The sequence below is a fragment of the Castor canadensis genome, chromosome 8 (genome assembly GCF_047511655.1).
Source record: "Castor canadensis chromosome 8, mCasCan1.hap1v2, whole genome shotgun sequence".
NCBI lineage: Eukaryota > Metazoa > Chordata > Mammalia > Rodentia > Castoridae > Castor > Castor canadensis.
Window position 1 is genome coordinate 131212943 of NC_133393.1, and position 15924 is coordinate 131228866.

At 43.8% G+C, this 15924-nt stretch overlaps 1 long non-coding RNA gene across 1 annotated transcript in view; it reads right to left on the reverse strand.

Moving 5' to 3' along the window:
• Positions 1–5524: 5524 nt before the first annotated feature.
• The window catches only part of LOC141425813 (uncharacterized), a 100960-nt gene continuing 90560 nt past the window's right edge, over positions 5525–15924 (reverse strand). Inside the window, exon 4 of the long non-coding RNA XR_012450947.1 lies at positions 5525–6269. This is a non-coding gene — a long non-coding RNA (uncharacterized lncRNA). The remainder of the gene's footprint in view (positions 6270–15924) is intronic.

Consider the following 15924-nt stretch of genomic DNA (forward strand, 5'->3'; position numbering starts at 1 on the left):
TCTATGTTTCTGACACAGCTTGCTCATGACAAAGTCTTTCATTGAAAGACTACCTTCTACCAAACTTCCAATAAGCTGTTCTTAAAAATAATAAAATCCAGCCCCTTGTCCTGAGGTATTTCCTGAGCTCTGTATAGGTGGTGATGTTCCTCACCATAATAAATTACAAGTACAGCTTGTGTTGCCCCTGGTTGTGTTTGTGATAATTGGACAGACAGCATTTGACAAGTTCTTAGTAGGAGTCCAGCAATAATCTATACTATTTGGAGACTAATATATGGCCTTTTACCTATTTTCCCTTAGATGTTAGAGGTCCTCAATGTTTAAACAATTCCCTATCTGGATATTTCAACTTCTGCCTGGTCCCAGTTACCCGGGAGGCAGAGGCAGGAGGTTTCTGGAGTCTGAGGACAGCTCAGGGAAACTTAGCAAGACCCTATCTCAAAAACAAAAGGACTGGGGGTATAGCTCAAGTGGTAGAGTGCTTGCGCAACAGCCTGAGGCCTGAGTTAAATCCCCAGAACTGAAAAGATAAAAAAAAGGTTAACAAGAGAAAAGCAGGACAAATTATTTAAAGTTTTGTGTGACTTGGGAGTCTTCAGAAATGAACCTTCTCGTGCTTAGGTTCAGTAAGAATGGACAGCCATGTTGAAATGTGATTACACAAACGGCTATGATATGATGGGAACGAGCCTAACAGGGAAACCCAGCAAGGTTTGTCTGTCCAGATTCTTCTTAGTCTTGATAACATTCCTTGCTTCTAGATTCAGGCAGGCTCCTCTGGAATGAGGGGTTTATGATGATCTTCTGTGAAACAAGGCAGGTTAGAGAATTCCTTCATGGCCAGCTCCTACATAGAAAGGCAGGGGAAGGCTCAAGTAATATTTCTAGCCTTCATGGTGTACTTGGAGGGTAAGAGGTTCTAGTTTCTATGACCATCTTGAAGACAATTCTGGTTCCTATTACCTGCCTTGGAGGAGAAAGGAGGGTGGAAGGAGGTCAGAGAGGGCCTTGGTTCTGACATTGCTTCACAGCACACAGCATGCCAAGGCTCCACATTTTGGGGTACCCTTTTCTGATCCCCAACAGTTCATAGGACAGTCCTGCTGGCATAGACTCTTTGGGTTATAATGAGGTGGAATCTGGTACATTGCTTCAGTAGAGGCATCACCATGTCTTGTGCAAAGATCTCTACTTGAAGGCCATCCTTCCAGTTAGCACTTACAACTCCAATTTTCCTTCTTAGGAGTGGAGAAGAGAAAATTGACACTTACTATGCACTTTCTATGTGTCTAACATGACATAAGGCACTGTATATGCTTCATCTCGTGTAATTCCCACAGATATAAAAAAATCAAAATAGTGAACACACAGTGGTTAGTGTGCACCGGGCACCCTGTGCATGTACTTCCACTCCGTGATCACAGCAGCAATGTGTCAGATGCCATCACCCCTGCTTCAGATGAGGAAATAGGGAGAGAGAGGTGAAGTAGCTAGTTCAAGGTCACACAAACAGTAAGTGACAGGGCCCGACTGGAACACAGTCCATGAGCCTGACCACTCTACCATTATCTGCAGTCAGATAAGAAAATTAAAGCTTAAAGAAATTAAGTGACTCCCTCAAAGGCACATAAAATAGAAGCACTCTGCACTCCAAGTCCTTATTTTTCTTCTAGACAAGCAATCCCCAAAACATGGTCCTCAAGGCAGCAGCATCAGTATCCAAGAACCTACTAGAAATACAAATCCACAGGGCTCAGCAGTGTCTGTTTTTTGGTTTGCTTTGCTTTGTTTGGATTGTGGATTTTTTGGGGGGGGTTGTTTGGTTGGTTTTGGTGGTACAGGCCAAGGGTTACTCTTTTTCCACTTAATAATCTGTCTGCCTCACTACAGGCTATGGTCAAGAGAAGGACTGGGCCCTGTCCTTGGCTGTCCTGAGCCTGTCGCTTACCTCTCAGGTACAGACATTCTCCATGTATTTGGGGTCAGTGTTTTGCCAGGTTTTCCTTCTAGACTTTTCTGTTCCTACCTCTGGGTAACCATTTGTCTTCCAGCTCCTTCCCCTCCTAGAGGAAGCACTTCTGTGGTAATGGGGTCAACTGATGGCCTGTCCTTGTGCTAAGGCCATTGTGCAATTATAAATGCTTCTACTCATCCAGCAAGCCAGAGGGCCTGGTTCAATTCCCTAGTACAGGAAGGAAGGAAGGAAAATGCTTCTACAGTTCTGAAACTAAACTCATTATTCCCTTTTTGTTTTAAGGGCCCCACACTAATAATTTCATTACCCACACTTTGCAGAAATGTTTAAGATCCCAGTTTTCCCCTGAATCAAGCTGCTGCTGAGAGATTCGGTTGCACATGAGACACAGGAAAGCAAACTGACTTTTATACAGGTTAAAAGGAAGTTAGGGAATCTTTGATGGTTTGTGGCGGGAGCTTAAAGGCCTTTGGCTCAGGATGAAGGACCACATAGTTCTGTCTTGTGGCCAGCAGCTACACAACATGGAGAAGGAGGGAGTCACACACAAGAAGGGGAGCTAAGTGAGCTCCAACATGCTTATCCTATAGTCAGGGATCATAGAATACTACTTTTTAAAGCCATCTTCTTTCTTGAACAAAAATTAATTCGGGCTCATTGAGTTTCTGCAAGCCAGACATCCCAACATGGCACTGGCAACGTGGATTATTCTATTTTCCCTTCAAAGCTAAGAGGGGACCTCCTGGTGGAATATTGATTGAAGTTGCAAAGAGGAGAGCGCACTAATGTCCCTAGTCTCTCTGCTCTTGCCGGTTGGTAGGTTTCTGGGGCTCTGGTATTGGTTGCTTTTGTGCTTGATTTGGGATCTTGGTTTTCATTGGCTCACACTTAACCCAGTTGATCAACAAGCCTGATTTGGTTTATCTAAAGTGAGTGAGAGCAGTGGCTGAGCAGTGAATGTCAGAATCAGGCAAAATACCTCCCAGTTGTGACCTCTCTAAACCCTGGTATGTTCTTGGGAGGATTAAATGAGAAAATGTGTGTGATTCTAACCTGCCCAGAGGAGGCATTCAATATCTTTAGCTAAGTTAAAAATAATAATAATAACCAGTAAAAAGAAAAAGTACCATTACCTACTATCATTGAAGTCTAGAGGACGTGAGGCCTGTACAGATGGACATGTCACAGAGGCGCTCTTTTGCAGGGTCAGGACTGGTCACAGTTGCACCTGTTACCAGCTGCCCCCATAGTCCCAAAGCTGCCTGGTGACTTTGGACTAGTTCCAAAAACTGCTAAACCTCCATATCTTCCCATTGAAGAAACACACAATCTCTGTAAGAATTGATACATATCCCGTACATATCAATAGGTTTTTAATTCCCAAAAGGAAGTGAGTGAGAAAGTAGAAAGAGGAAGATAAAACACAGTGTAAACTCCAAATACTGTCCAAATATTATTGGTGTTGAGAGAGAAGTTAAAGACACCACTCCACAGTGGGCTCCCTCTATTCCTGCAAAGGTTACCCTCCAGGCCACTGCTACAGACTCTGGTCACCGTAAGGAGCTCCACAGAAGTGCCACATTTGGTTTGGGTATATGATAGAGTAATTACAATGAAAGTCACCATTTATTGGACCTTAACGTGTGCCTAAAACCCTTTACATATGCTGTCTCTAGTAATCCTCACAACTCAAGGCAGAAACTACTCTCCCAGTTTGCAGATAGGCTGAGAGATAATTGTTTAAAGTCACATAGCTAATAACCTGAGATTTTGGACTAACACATTTAGCCACTACTTGTTCCACTGTCCTTTGTTGTGTATGTCCCTTGGAAAAAGAATGAGGCCAATTTGGATTGATGGTTCCATATCCTAGCTCTTAAATCTTCATAAGATTTAAAAATCCTGCATGAAAGACATCTAGCAGACTACCCAAATGATGGTCTGTTTTCCTACCCTCGCTCCTCCAAAATAGTTGCAGTTATAAAACATTTGATATGACTTAGCCTCTCTTCCTCAAACTTGAGTTATAAAAGGTCTCAATTATAAGTGACAAGCTGTTTCTAGAATAAAACCTATCTTGGTGAGTTCTACAGTTTTAAAAACTAACAGAAAATATGCCACACACACACACACACACAGTCTTTAAAAAACCTTCTTACCCCCTCCCAAAAAAAAAAAAAGCAGCAGCGAAAAATTTTCCCAGGACCTGAGCTCAAGACATCGCTGATACCAGACGCCTCCACAAGCAGGGCTGCTGTCAGTACAACAGAACAGCTGCCAAGAAGCCAGGCCTTTTCCACTCCACAGTTGGTCTGAGGCCAAAGTGCTGTTTTCAGCTTTTAGAAGGACCTCCCAGGGTGAGGTGGCTCCTACAATAACCATATGTGACCATCACAGCTTGGGAGAAGGAAGATAAAGAAAGGCCTTCATAAATGTCCAAGATTCTAACTGCAAAAGCTAGTCAACTCCTTTTCCATTACAAAAGCAGAAACAGTGGAGATAAAACCATTTGGAGAGGTAAGGAGTCCTAGTTCAATGGTCCAAGTCATGCTAATCAAATCTGAGGCCAACATCCTGGGCCCGTGGGTCTGGAACAGCAAGCTCTGTTCCACAGGTTTGGCCACAGGGTAATTATGCTCCTGTTACTCAAGTGAGTTCTGAGGAATTTTATGAGAAGCTTGGAAAGGCTTTGCCTAAGTGAGGCACATGTATGTGCAGGCCCCCGTGGCACAGTGTCCACATGGAACATTAAAAAGGAAATAAGAAAGGAAGACTGTTTAACAGCTTTTGCTTTGCTCTGCCAGATTTTACACTTACAGGCTTCTGTGGGAGGATAATGAGGTATGCCCTGGGCTTCCAGTAAGCAGTGAGGTGGCAGGAATAGAAAGGAAGATACTTAATAGTCAATGAAGGCTCCTGGTCCATTCAGTCAACAACTTTTAAGGGATCAACATGAGCCAGGTAAGGTGCCAGGTGCTGCAGCTCCAATAACCAAGAGCAACATCAGCACTGTACTCGTGGGTCTTGGTACCTAGCAGGTAATAGATCAGTAATCACTTAATCATACAAATGTATAAAAAATGGTGTTCAGGATGGTCACAGTGCTCGGACAGCCTATGGGAGAGGAGTCTGGCCTAGTCAGAGAGGTCAGGACAGGCTTCCTTGAGAAAGTGATACTTCATTTGAGACCTAAAGAGTGAGTGGATATCAACTAAGCCAAAGAATGGGGATGGGAGGGAAAGTCCTGGCCAAGGGAACGGCAGATGCAAATGATCTGTGTTTGGAGACAGCCAGTTTGGCAGAAAGGGAAGAGAGTGGTCTGTACCACCAAGAAGGCTTGCCAAACCCTAAAAGTCTGTGATGTCTAAAATTCTACCATGTGGTGGCACATGGTAGAGAGGCAGAGGTAGGAGGATCACAAGTTTAAGGCCAGTCTGGGCTACAGCAAGACCCTGTCTCAAAAAAATTAATTAGTTAAATTTAACTAAATGAAATCCCAGCATTATTAAGGAATGCTTTAGGTCAGAATTGTTTTTCCCCTGAAAATCATTTTTTTGTTGTTGTTTACAATGCTGGGGATGGAATCCAGGGCTTTGAACATGCTTAGACCAGCACCCAGCACTCTACTAGTGAGCTACGTCCCAACACTCCGTAAAGGATTATTAAGGCAAATGAATGATCTTATCAGAATGATTGTCTCCCTAATAGACGGGATCTTAGTCACAAGACCTTAAGACTGGTACAAGGATTTGGTTAGGTGGGTCTATTTTATTTTATTTATATAGCAGTGCTGGGGATTGAACCCAGGGCCTGGCACATTCTAGGCAAGCATTCTACTACCAAGCTATACCCCCAGCCAGTAGGTTTAATTTAAAGAGGAGAAGAGTAACAGAAGTGGGAGGTAGGGGACCCTAAAGACCAAACTTCTTGTCCCCAGCCTGGGCACTATCAGGAAGTGGCAGAACTACCAGGAGGTAGTTCTTCCCGGAGGAGGTTTTAGGTCATTAGGGCTGAGGTTTTTGACATCTACTTGGGAAACTTCCAGGCAGAGGGATGCGTAGGAAACTGGCAAGAGCTTGAATAAATGGGAGTAAATGAGAGAGCTGGACGCGAGACACGAACCAACCTGCCTGTGTCTCCAAAGATGGCGAGCTGCAGCCCGCCGACCTGGCCTCTGTCCTGGCAGATGGCGTCATTTCCTACTGGAAAGCTCTTTGGCTTTGTTGAACTTGGCCTGGGAATTCAACATTCTTCAGCTTGGCATGGATTTCTCCAGGAAGATTTTCTCCTTCTGGAGAAAAAAAAACAATACAGTAAAAGTAAGTGGTTGGGGGGGGTACTATATAGTTAGGATGACAAAAAAAAATGTCAGGAATATGGATCATGGGGGAAATTTTTCTCAAAGTTACGTTTTTCAAGGAAAAAAGAAAGTTCCTTATTGAGCCCTTAAAGCACTTTCTTAGGAAGTTCATGCTTATGTTTCATTTCACCATGTAGACACTTTGAGTACTTGTTTCTGTCTCTGTCAGCTCTTTTCTCATTCTCCCATGCAGCTATGAGAAAAATTTCAGCAGGCCCAGTGAATGGAGCTGTTAACACCACCAAGTTATACTCTATGCGTTTTGGAGGCCAAGGCATGAAGACTGAGGGCTATAAACAGAGCACAGCTGTACTCAGTGGTAGAGTGCTTGATTAGCTTACACAAGGCTCTGGGTTCAATCCCTGGCACCACAAAAGGTAAAAGCAAGTGAAAAATAAAAGTGCAGAAAATGGCTCCTGGTGTCCTGGATGTCATAGCTCTTGTAGGAGTGCAGCAAGTGACACTAAGAAATTCTTCTTTTTATTTCTCTGTGCCTGGTTCTCTGTGACCCTGAGAGACCAGGTGGAGAATGAGCGGACAGCATTTGCAATGTTCCCTTCACTCCACAGAGGTAACTGCTGTCCTCAGTAATCCAATAGCCCAAGGAGGAAAACATGCTAACCCTCCCACTCCCGTGACAGGAAACAGGGCTGGAAAATGAGGGTGGATATAACTTTGTCAAGAAAGTGAATCACACACATGGAATTTTAGGACCACTTAATACTCTGCATATTTTAGGGTCAAACTAACCCACGGGACAAGATACATGGATTAATAGTGATATAGAGAACAGGGCATGGTGACATATGCCAGTAATCCCAGATCTTGAGAAGTTAAGAAAGAAGGATCATTGCATTCAAGGATAGCCTGGGCGACACAGTGAGTTCCAAATCAACCTGGGCTGCATAGTGTGACCCTGTCTCAAAAAAATAAAAATATTAAAAAATAATAATATAAAAATGTTTAAATGAAAGACTACTTAGCATACCCTTCTGGCTTAAGGGATTCTAGCCCTCTTCATTGTGTTTGGGTTGTTTTGTTAAGCTTTGTTAAGTTGTAGTTACTGACAGATACGTCACTTCTGTCCTATCTGCAATTGATTGCTTCGATGCCCCTCACCCCCATCCTTCACCCAATGGAAAAAGCAATTTTGTTCAGTCTTTGCAGGTGATCTCAAGGCTCCTGTACTTTTATAAGTTTGTACTGGGTTGATGTTTCCTTTGAACTAGCTGTTATGGATTTAATTGGCTCCCCCCAAAGTATATGTTGACAATATGTCCTACTCATCAGGAGCTGTGAATGAGAACTAATTTAGAACTAGGGTCTTTGCAGATAAACAAGTTACATATTTAGAGTAGACTTTGATGGAAATGATGTCTTATAGAGAGGGGAAATTTGAATACAGAGACAAAAATGCACACAAAAATATGTGCATGAAGGAATGCCATTTGAAGAGGAATTCACGCTCTTGAAAGGGATCTTGGGACTCCAGCCCCTGCCAACTCTCTTCTGCTCCCTGGCAGTACACTAACATAACTTGAATCCACCACTTGCTCACACCACAATATACTGCCTCACCATAGGCCCAAAAGCAATGCCAACTGACCAGAGAAACTTCTGAAATTATGAGCCAAAATTAACCTTTATTCCTTGTAAGTTGATTATCTCAGGTATTTTGTGATAGTGACAGAAAACTAATGCAAAACTGAAGGAAAAAAGATAGTTCTATGATAGTATTTGAAGACTTCAGAGCACTATTCTCACTAATGAATAACAACCACACAGAAAATAAGCAAGGATTGAGGCCCTGAGTTCCAACCCCCAGTACCATTGAAAGAGAGAGAAGGAAAGAAAGAGGAAGGAAAAAAGGAAGGGAAGAAAGAAAGACAAGAGAGAAAGAAAGACAAGAGAGAAAGAAAGGAAAGAGAAAGAAAGAAAGAAAGAAAGAAAGAAAGAAAGAAAGAAAGAAAGAAAGAAAGAAAGAAAGAAAGAAAGAAAGAAAGAAAGAAAGAAAGAAAGAAAGAAAGAAAGAAAGAAAGAAAGAAAGAAAGCCCAGCTCTTTGGGAGCACCCCATTCCCTGATGGAGCCAGGCCTCTTCTGTCTCCACTCATGTTCCCCGCCTACCCCCAGGGCTCTGAGCTATTTGATGTTCAAGTGGCAGTAAGATAAAATGCTACTTGTTCCCTCTCTCCACAAAAAGACCTTTGGCAACTTAGAGGAACCCAGAGATAAAAAGCTGGACTCTTTTCCTTTTTTTTCATTTTTTTCAATAACAAATAGTGGTTTGTTTTTTTCTCAGCAGCTACTTCACAGCCCCACCAGCATCAAAGGGATGAAGTAGAAATGCAAGGCAGGGGAGTTCTACCCTGCCCTGTGGGAAATTTAGCTGTTTGTAGGACAAACAGAAAGTGGAGGGCTGGTGGAGTGGCTCAAGCAGTAAAGCACCTGTCTAGCAAGATGAGGCCTTGAGTTCAAATCCCAGTACCACCAGAAAAACAAAAAGACCGAAAGTGGAGAGGAGAGAGGGTAGCAAAGAGCATCCCACAGGGTGACCTGAGCTCACACATGTGCACACACACAGTCCCAAAACTGTGTTTCTTTAACATTCCTCTTATACCACATTAAGCTTGGCAGACAGATAAGACAGGGACAAGGAGGGATACAAAGGACCTCCCTGTGGGACCACCTATTTGTCTCATGGGTGAATGTTGAGCTGATTTGACATTCTTTTAGTCCAGTGGGCCTGAGGTGCTAGCAATGGATAGGTGTGTATCTGTCAAGTGTTCTGTTGGGACTCTCAAGTCCAATGTCAACCTTTGCCCTGACTCTACCTGATTGTGTGCAAGTGAAGAGGAGAAAGAGAACAGTTCACTTTCATAACAGTGAGGCTTACTCCATGTCCCATACACAAGGTCCTGTGCTGAGTACCTGACATGTAGTCACCTGGGATAAGTAGAACCACTGTCACCATTTTCTAGGTGTAGAGACTAAAGCTTGAGACCTAAAATCAGTTGTCCAAAGTCCTGAGGGACAAAGGAAGGACTCAAACTCAGTTTGCATCAAATTGTGTTCTTAACCTGATGACTGTGAGTGTAACTTTAAAAAATGCCAAGCAAGACAACTGCAGGGCATCTGTTACCAGTTAGATTGCAGCTCCAAAAAAAAAAAAAAAAGGCCAAAGTCCTAACCACTAGAAATACCTTTGAATGTGACCTTGTCTGGAAATAGGAAAGCTTAAATTATGATTTACTGGATTACTGGGGCCCTAATCCAAAGACTGGTATCCTTAAAAGGACAGGGCTATTTGGACATAGATCCACACCAAGCGGAGGTGGCCACTTGAAGATGAAGAAAGAAATCAGAGAGGCACTGCTATAAACCAGGGAACACAAAGCTGCTAGCAACCACCCAAAGCCAGACGTGCAAGGAAGGAGCTCCCTAGAACTTTCAAAAGGGCACGTCTCTGTCAACACCTTGGTTTTAAACTTCTGGCCTCCAGAACTTTGGGAAATTTTCTGGTTTTGTTTGTTGAGACCAGGCCTTGCTATATAGCCCAGACTGGTCTGGAACTCTATCCTTCTGCCTCAGCCCCCCAAGTGCTGAGCTTACAGGGGTATACCACCGCACTCAGCAAACTTCTCTTGTTTTAAGCCACCAAGTTTGTGGTACTTTGTTAATGCAGCCCTAAGTTTGAAGTGTGTGTGGTATGTTTGTGTGTGTATTTGGGGGAGAGAGAAAGAAGGAAAGACAACTTTCAGGCAAAGATTATTTCTAGTATATTGGCCTGGGGAAGGGGAACAAGATGCCAGCCCCAAAAGAGAGTGACAACAGGTGATGAAGGTAGTGAACGGGGAAAGGGCCACAAGGAAAGAGAAAGAGCCAGAACCAGGTGTGCTGAGTCAGCTCCTTGAAAGCCAGGAGAGCTGAAGACAGTTCCAACACCCCCTCAGTGAGGGGGGAGACTGAGAAAGACCAGGATGCTGCCAGTCCAGGACAAGGACAGCCTTGCCCCACGCCACCCTGCCCTCACACCTCAGCAGGACGCTTATGTCAATCTTCTCCAGTGACTGTGCTCAGGGAACATGTATTTAGCACTCACAAAGTGACAGGCACTGGAGAGCATGGCTGTGGGCCAGAGTGGCCCTAAGGAACCCAGGAGCTAAGGACCTTACCATTGCTTCAGCCTGCATGGCTCTCCACATCCATGGCAGCCTGGGAAGCACCTCCTCAGACTTCTAGCCACCCAACTTGGCCACCTCCTGGGCCCCACACCACCTTCCACACCCCTGTGATGTTCAGCTGCTGTCCCTTTATATATCCACGTACCAATATTGAGAAATAAGCACTTCCTTTTCCTAGGTATATAAAATGGCTCCCCTGTGAGCTTCAGGGAGGCAGTCAGCCAGAGTCAGCTTTATCTAGTCTGTGCCTTGGTTGGGGGGAAGTGGTACTGGGGTTTGAGCAGGCGCTCTCCCACTTGAGCCACTCCACCAGCGCTTTTGTGTGTTGGGTGTTTTTGAGATAGGAACTCGTGAACTATTTGCCTGAGCTGGCTTCAAGCTGGGTTCCTCCTGATCTCCGCCTCCTGAGTAGCTAGGATTATAGGCGTGACCCACCAGTGCCTGGCTAATCTGTGCCTTTTGTAGGGTCTGGTGCAATGTAGTTGCTCTGTAAAGAATCTTGAGCATTCTAGGATTCAAGCAATAAAAAGCTTAAAATAAGAGAAAAACAGGCAAAGCACAGAATGCACAACTCACAAAATATAAACAGTTCTCACTCATGTGCACTTGATCACTTCAACTTCAGTCATAACAAGAGGAATCCAAGTTCAAGCTATGCTGTGAAAACATGGTTCACTCTCAGACTGGCACACGCGTGACAGCATAGCAGATTGGGAGGCAGTGGGGACATCAGCAAACTCACACCAGCTCACACAAGTGAAAAGCAGCACAGCCCCAGGGAGGTTAATTTGGCAATATCTATCAAAATTACAATTGCATTGACCCTAGCCGAGCAACCCCAGTTCTGGAGGATATCTGTGGGACGTCTGGGACACACAGATGCAAACGTAAAACTGGAGTCTATATAGTGTGACATCGCAGCACCATCTGTTAGCAAGAGGTCTGAAGTCATTGGAGGCCCTTCTCTAGAGGACTAAGGAGACAGCCCGGGTAGGAGCGGGGACTAGGGAAGACGGCCAGGAAGAGAGCAAGATTTCTCAATGCCTTGCTTCCACAGCATTTCAATTCATTTTTTTAATTTAAATTTAATTTATTTTAACTGATATATAAAATGTAAAAACTCCAAAATATTAATGGCGGACCATAGGATGTTTCAATACACATACACAACATGTAATGAATATTTAAATCTGATTAAATAAATCTGTCTCCTCAAGCATATATCTTTTCTTTATGGTGAAAACATTCCAAGCCGGGTGCTGGTGGCTCACGCCTGTACTCCTAGCTACTCAGAAGGCAGAGATCAGGAGGATCACAGTTCGAAGCCAGCCAATAGTTCATGAGACCCTAGCTCAAAAAAAAAACCATTACAAAAAAGGGCTGGTGGAGTGGCTCAAGCTGTAGGCCCCGAGTTCAAGCCCCAGTACCACAAAAAATATATATATATACTTTTTTCTCAGTTTTTGAAATACACATCACATTGTTGTTCTTTGGTAAACTTACAATGCAATAGCATACCAGAACTTCTTAGTCCTGTCTAATAACCCAAGGTCCACTGATCAGCCTTCCTGCTCCTCTATGTCTTTGCACTTTCCCCAGAGTCTGGTAATTACCATTGCACCCTCAACTTCTATCATGTTGGTTATGTGAATGTATGAGTAGTCAAAAAATGTAACAGATACATTAGAAATTTAAGATAGGTAAACAGCTGGGCATGATGGTACACACCTGTAATCCCAGCACTCGAGAGGCTAAGGCAGGGGGATCATGAGTTCAAGGCCAGCCTTGGCTACACAGAAAGACCTTGTCTCACAAATCAAGGGCTAGGGATGTAGCTCAGTGGCAAAGTGCTTTGCTAGCAAGTGCAAGGCCCTGGGTTCAACTCCCAGCCCTGGAGGAAGAAAACGTATATAATATCAAGTAATATGTTAAAAGATGGGATTAAGAAAGTCACAATGCATCTCTCATCTACTACAGGAATGTTCAGAGAAAGAATTATAAAGGACTCTTAAACTCAGAATAAACTCGGGTTAATTTTGCATCACTATGACAAAAAAACCTGGAAGAATCAACTTTTGTGGAGGAAAGGTTTATTTTGGCTTTTCTTTCAGAGGTTTCAGTCTGTGATCACTTTGGGCAGGTGGTAGCAAAGAACCTGGTGCTGGAGTACCCAGTAAGGAGGCCTGTTCACCTCATAATGGACAGAAGGCAAAAAGACAGAGTCAGGAAGAGGCTGGGATCCCACTATCTCCTTCAAGGGTGTGCTCCTAAAGACCTAAATTCCTTCCACTAGGCCACACCTCTTAAAAGTTCTTCCACCTTCCAACAGTGCCAAGGAGAAAACCAAGCCTTTAACACATGGTCCTTTGATGGGCATTCAATATCTAAGCAATTACAAAATTAAAATTTATAAGTAGCATTTAAGCTTACCTCTTAAGGGCCAGGCATGGTGGCACATACCTGTAACCCCAGCTATGTGGGAGGTGGAGATGGAGGGATCATGGTTCAAGGCCAGATCTGGCAAAAAGTTGATGAGCTCTTATCTCAAAAAAAAAAAAAACTGGGCCTGGAGGTATACATCTGTAATCCCAGCTGTAGGAAAGATGGAGGTAAGGAGATTATGTCCAGGGTCAGTTTCAGACAAAAAAAAAAAAAAAAAAAACCACAAGACCCTATGTAAAAAATAAACTAAAGCAAAAAGGGCTGAGAGTGTGGCTCAAGTAGCAAAGTGCTTGCCTCATAAGCACAAGGTCGAGTTCAAACCACAGAACAGCCAAAAATAAATAAACAAACAAATGTAACCTATTAACTTACCAATTTTCTGAAAGACTTAAGATGAGCCCTTTCTTCCTTAAGATGAAATAACATCATACCAGTGATGGGCCACCAGCCATCTTAAGAAAATATCCCATTGCCCTCCATGGGGAGCCTTTGTATGCTCAGGACACAATTCACGTCATCACTCAGTTCCTTTATTTTCCCCCTGCAATCCCACTGAAATTCCATTCGTTTCCTACTTTCGGCCTTGTGTAGCCATCTTCACACGCCTGTTTCCTAACCCCAGTATCTTCATATTATGTCAGACCTCGTTAGACTCCATGCCACCATCAAGGCCTGTGAGAACGCTGGCTCAATATACACTTGATGTGGGACATGCAGGAGAGTGGTACCCTGGCTGACCCCGAACACAATATTTTGTGCAACCTTGTAACAGTCGTATAAAATGAGAACCATCAGCAATCCACTTTATCAGCATTTTACAGATTTTTCAGTGGAGCATGGAGAGGTAGACCAAGGTGGTCCAAGGTTATGCCAAGAGGCATGAAGGGCCAGTATGGAATCCCAAGCAGTCTGACCTCACCAGGAGATCCTGCTCTTCACCAGTACTCCTCCTGACGTGAACCCCACTGTTCTTTCTGGTCCATAGACTTCCTTCTGCTTCTTACCCTCCATGCTTCTTGCCCCTCCATCCACGCATTCATTTGCCAGTCAGCATCCTGAACCTGTCCCTGCTCTATACCAGGCACCATGCTAGGTGAAGGGATGCAGATTGAGACAGTGATCCATGACTTGAAGCTTACAGTCCAGAAAGAACACACCCAGGTAAACAGACACAGGAGATTCTACAATGTGAGCCTAGGAGAGAGCCCCCAACTCACTTATATATCTTTACTGTTTTTCCTCCTCTGCTCCGTTAGTCTCCATTTGGGCTCCTATATCTATCATGATTTTTAAAAAGCTACTCTAGAAAACTCTGAGGGGGCTGGAGATGTGGCTCAAGTGGTAGAGTGCAGACCTAGTAGGGGTAAGGACCTGAGTTCAAACATTAGTGCTGCCCAAAATGAAAACTCCGTGAGAATTTTTTTCACAGGACCAGGGTTTGAGCTCAGGGCTTTGCATTTGCAAAGCAGGCTCTCTACCACTTGGAGCCACACCTGTAGTCCATTTTGCTCTGGTTATTTTGGAGATGGGATCTCATGAACTATTTGCCCAGACTGGCCTCTAAACGCAATTCTCCTGATCTCAGCCTCCTAAGTAGCTAAGATTATAGTCATGAGTCACCAGCACCCAGCTTCCATGAGGATTCTTGTAGCTAAAACTAATTACCTAAATAAACTTGCATGCTGCTGAGTAATGTTAACTAAATCTGATAATTTGGTCTTGGTATGGGTTTCTCTGTCGGTGACCTATAGTTTTATGTCATTTCACATTGAATGAAGAGCAAGAATACTGTACTGTGTATTTTTTGCTTCTCCTCACAGAATCCAGGTTGAAAACAAAATGGGAAAGAAGCCTATTCAAGTGATACTTCTAGGAGGACAGAGAGTGAAGAAACTGAGTGATATTATCCATCGGCCTTAAATGTCCTCTTCCTTATCGCAGTCCAAAGGACTCACATTCCTAGTGCCATTGTTCAGCCTGCTGAGTGGATAAGCAATCTTCCCTGTGATCCACTCTCTCTCCCCACAGGGCAAGAATGACTGCTCACGGTCCATCCATCCCTAACGAAAGCACTGAAACTAGTCGCACAGACATGGACTCAAAGACAAACCTATCAGCATCAGCTGCCTCAGTTGATGACTGGGAATGGTGAAGATTCTATAAGAAAACAAGTGACAGCTCTCGCCTCAGGCACAACCCAAATCCAAGCCTTCTTGGATCACTCTTATAAGACAGGCCATTGCACCATCCGGCTCAGCTTCAAAGGTGACAGCAATATATCCAGGCCCAAGGGACCTGTAATATTTCAGTCCCCTTAAGCTTGGCCTCTGGTGCTACAGGAGCAGGGAGAACAGGCCCTATTACCTAAAAAATGAAGGGCTCAAAAGCAACAGGGTCAGTCCCATAGGTGGGAGTTGGGGTCACACTCCACATTGAGGATGCAGAGGAAGTACAGGAAAACCGGGCCAAGAGAGATGCTACAGGTAGAAAGCCCAGCTTCCCCAAGACAAAGGAAGTCAATAGCTAGACACCAGCAAAAATTACTTCGCAAGGAATTTTCCAGTTTCAAAAAGGAACCACTCAGAAAGTTAAAAAGTAATTTTACAAAAAGGAATTGGGGAGAGAGGAGTCAGAACTGCACTGGACTGGCCTATTCTTTTATATGATTTAATACTGTGTTTAGTTTTAAATATATAGAGGCAAGGTGAGCATAAAGAAAGAAAAGAGACATCCTCTCCTTCCCCCTGCCAGGACTTTCAAAACCCTTATCCTGGCCTGGCCGATCAGATGCCAACAAGATTTAGGTTTATGTCTCTTTAGACTGATGGTCAGAAACCCCCATGCCTCCAGAGTCAGGCAGGTTAGGTGAGCTGGGCAGTGTTTTCTGGGTAGATTTACTTTTTTCCTATCCTCACATATTAGTTCTCAAAATGATTTTACAAATTATCTTTGCCTGTTTAGG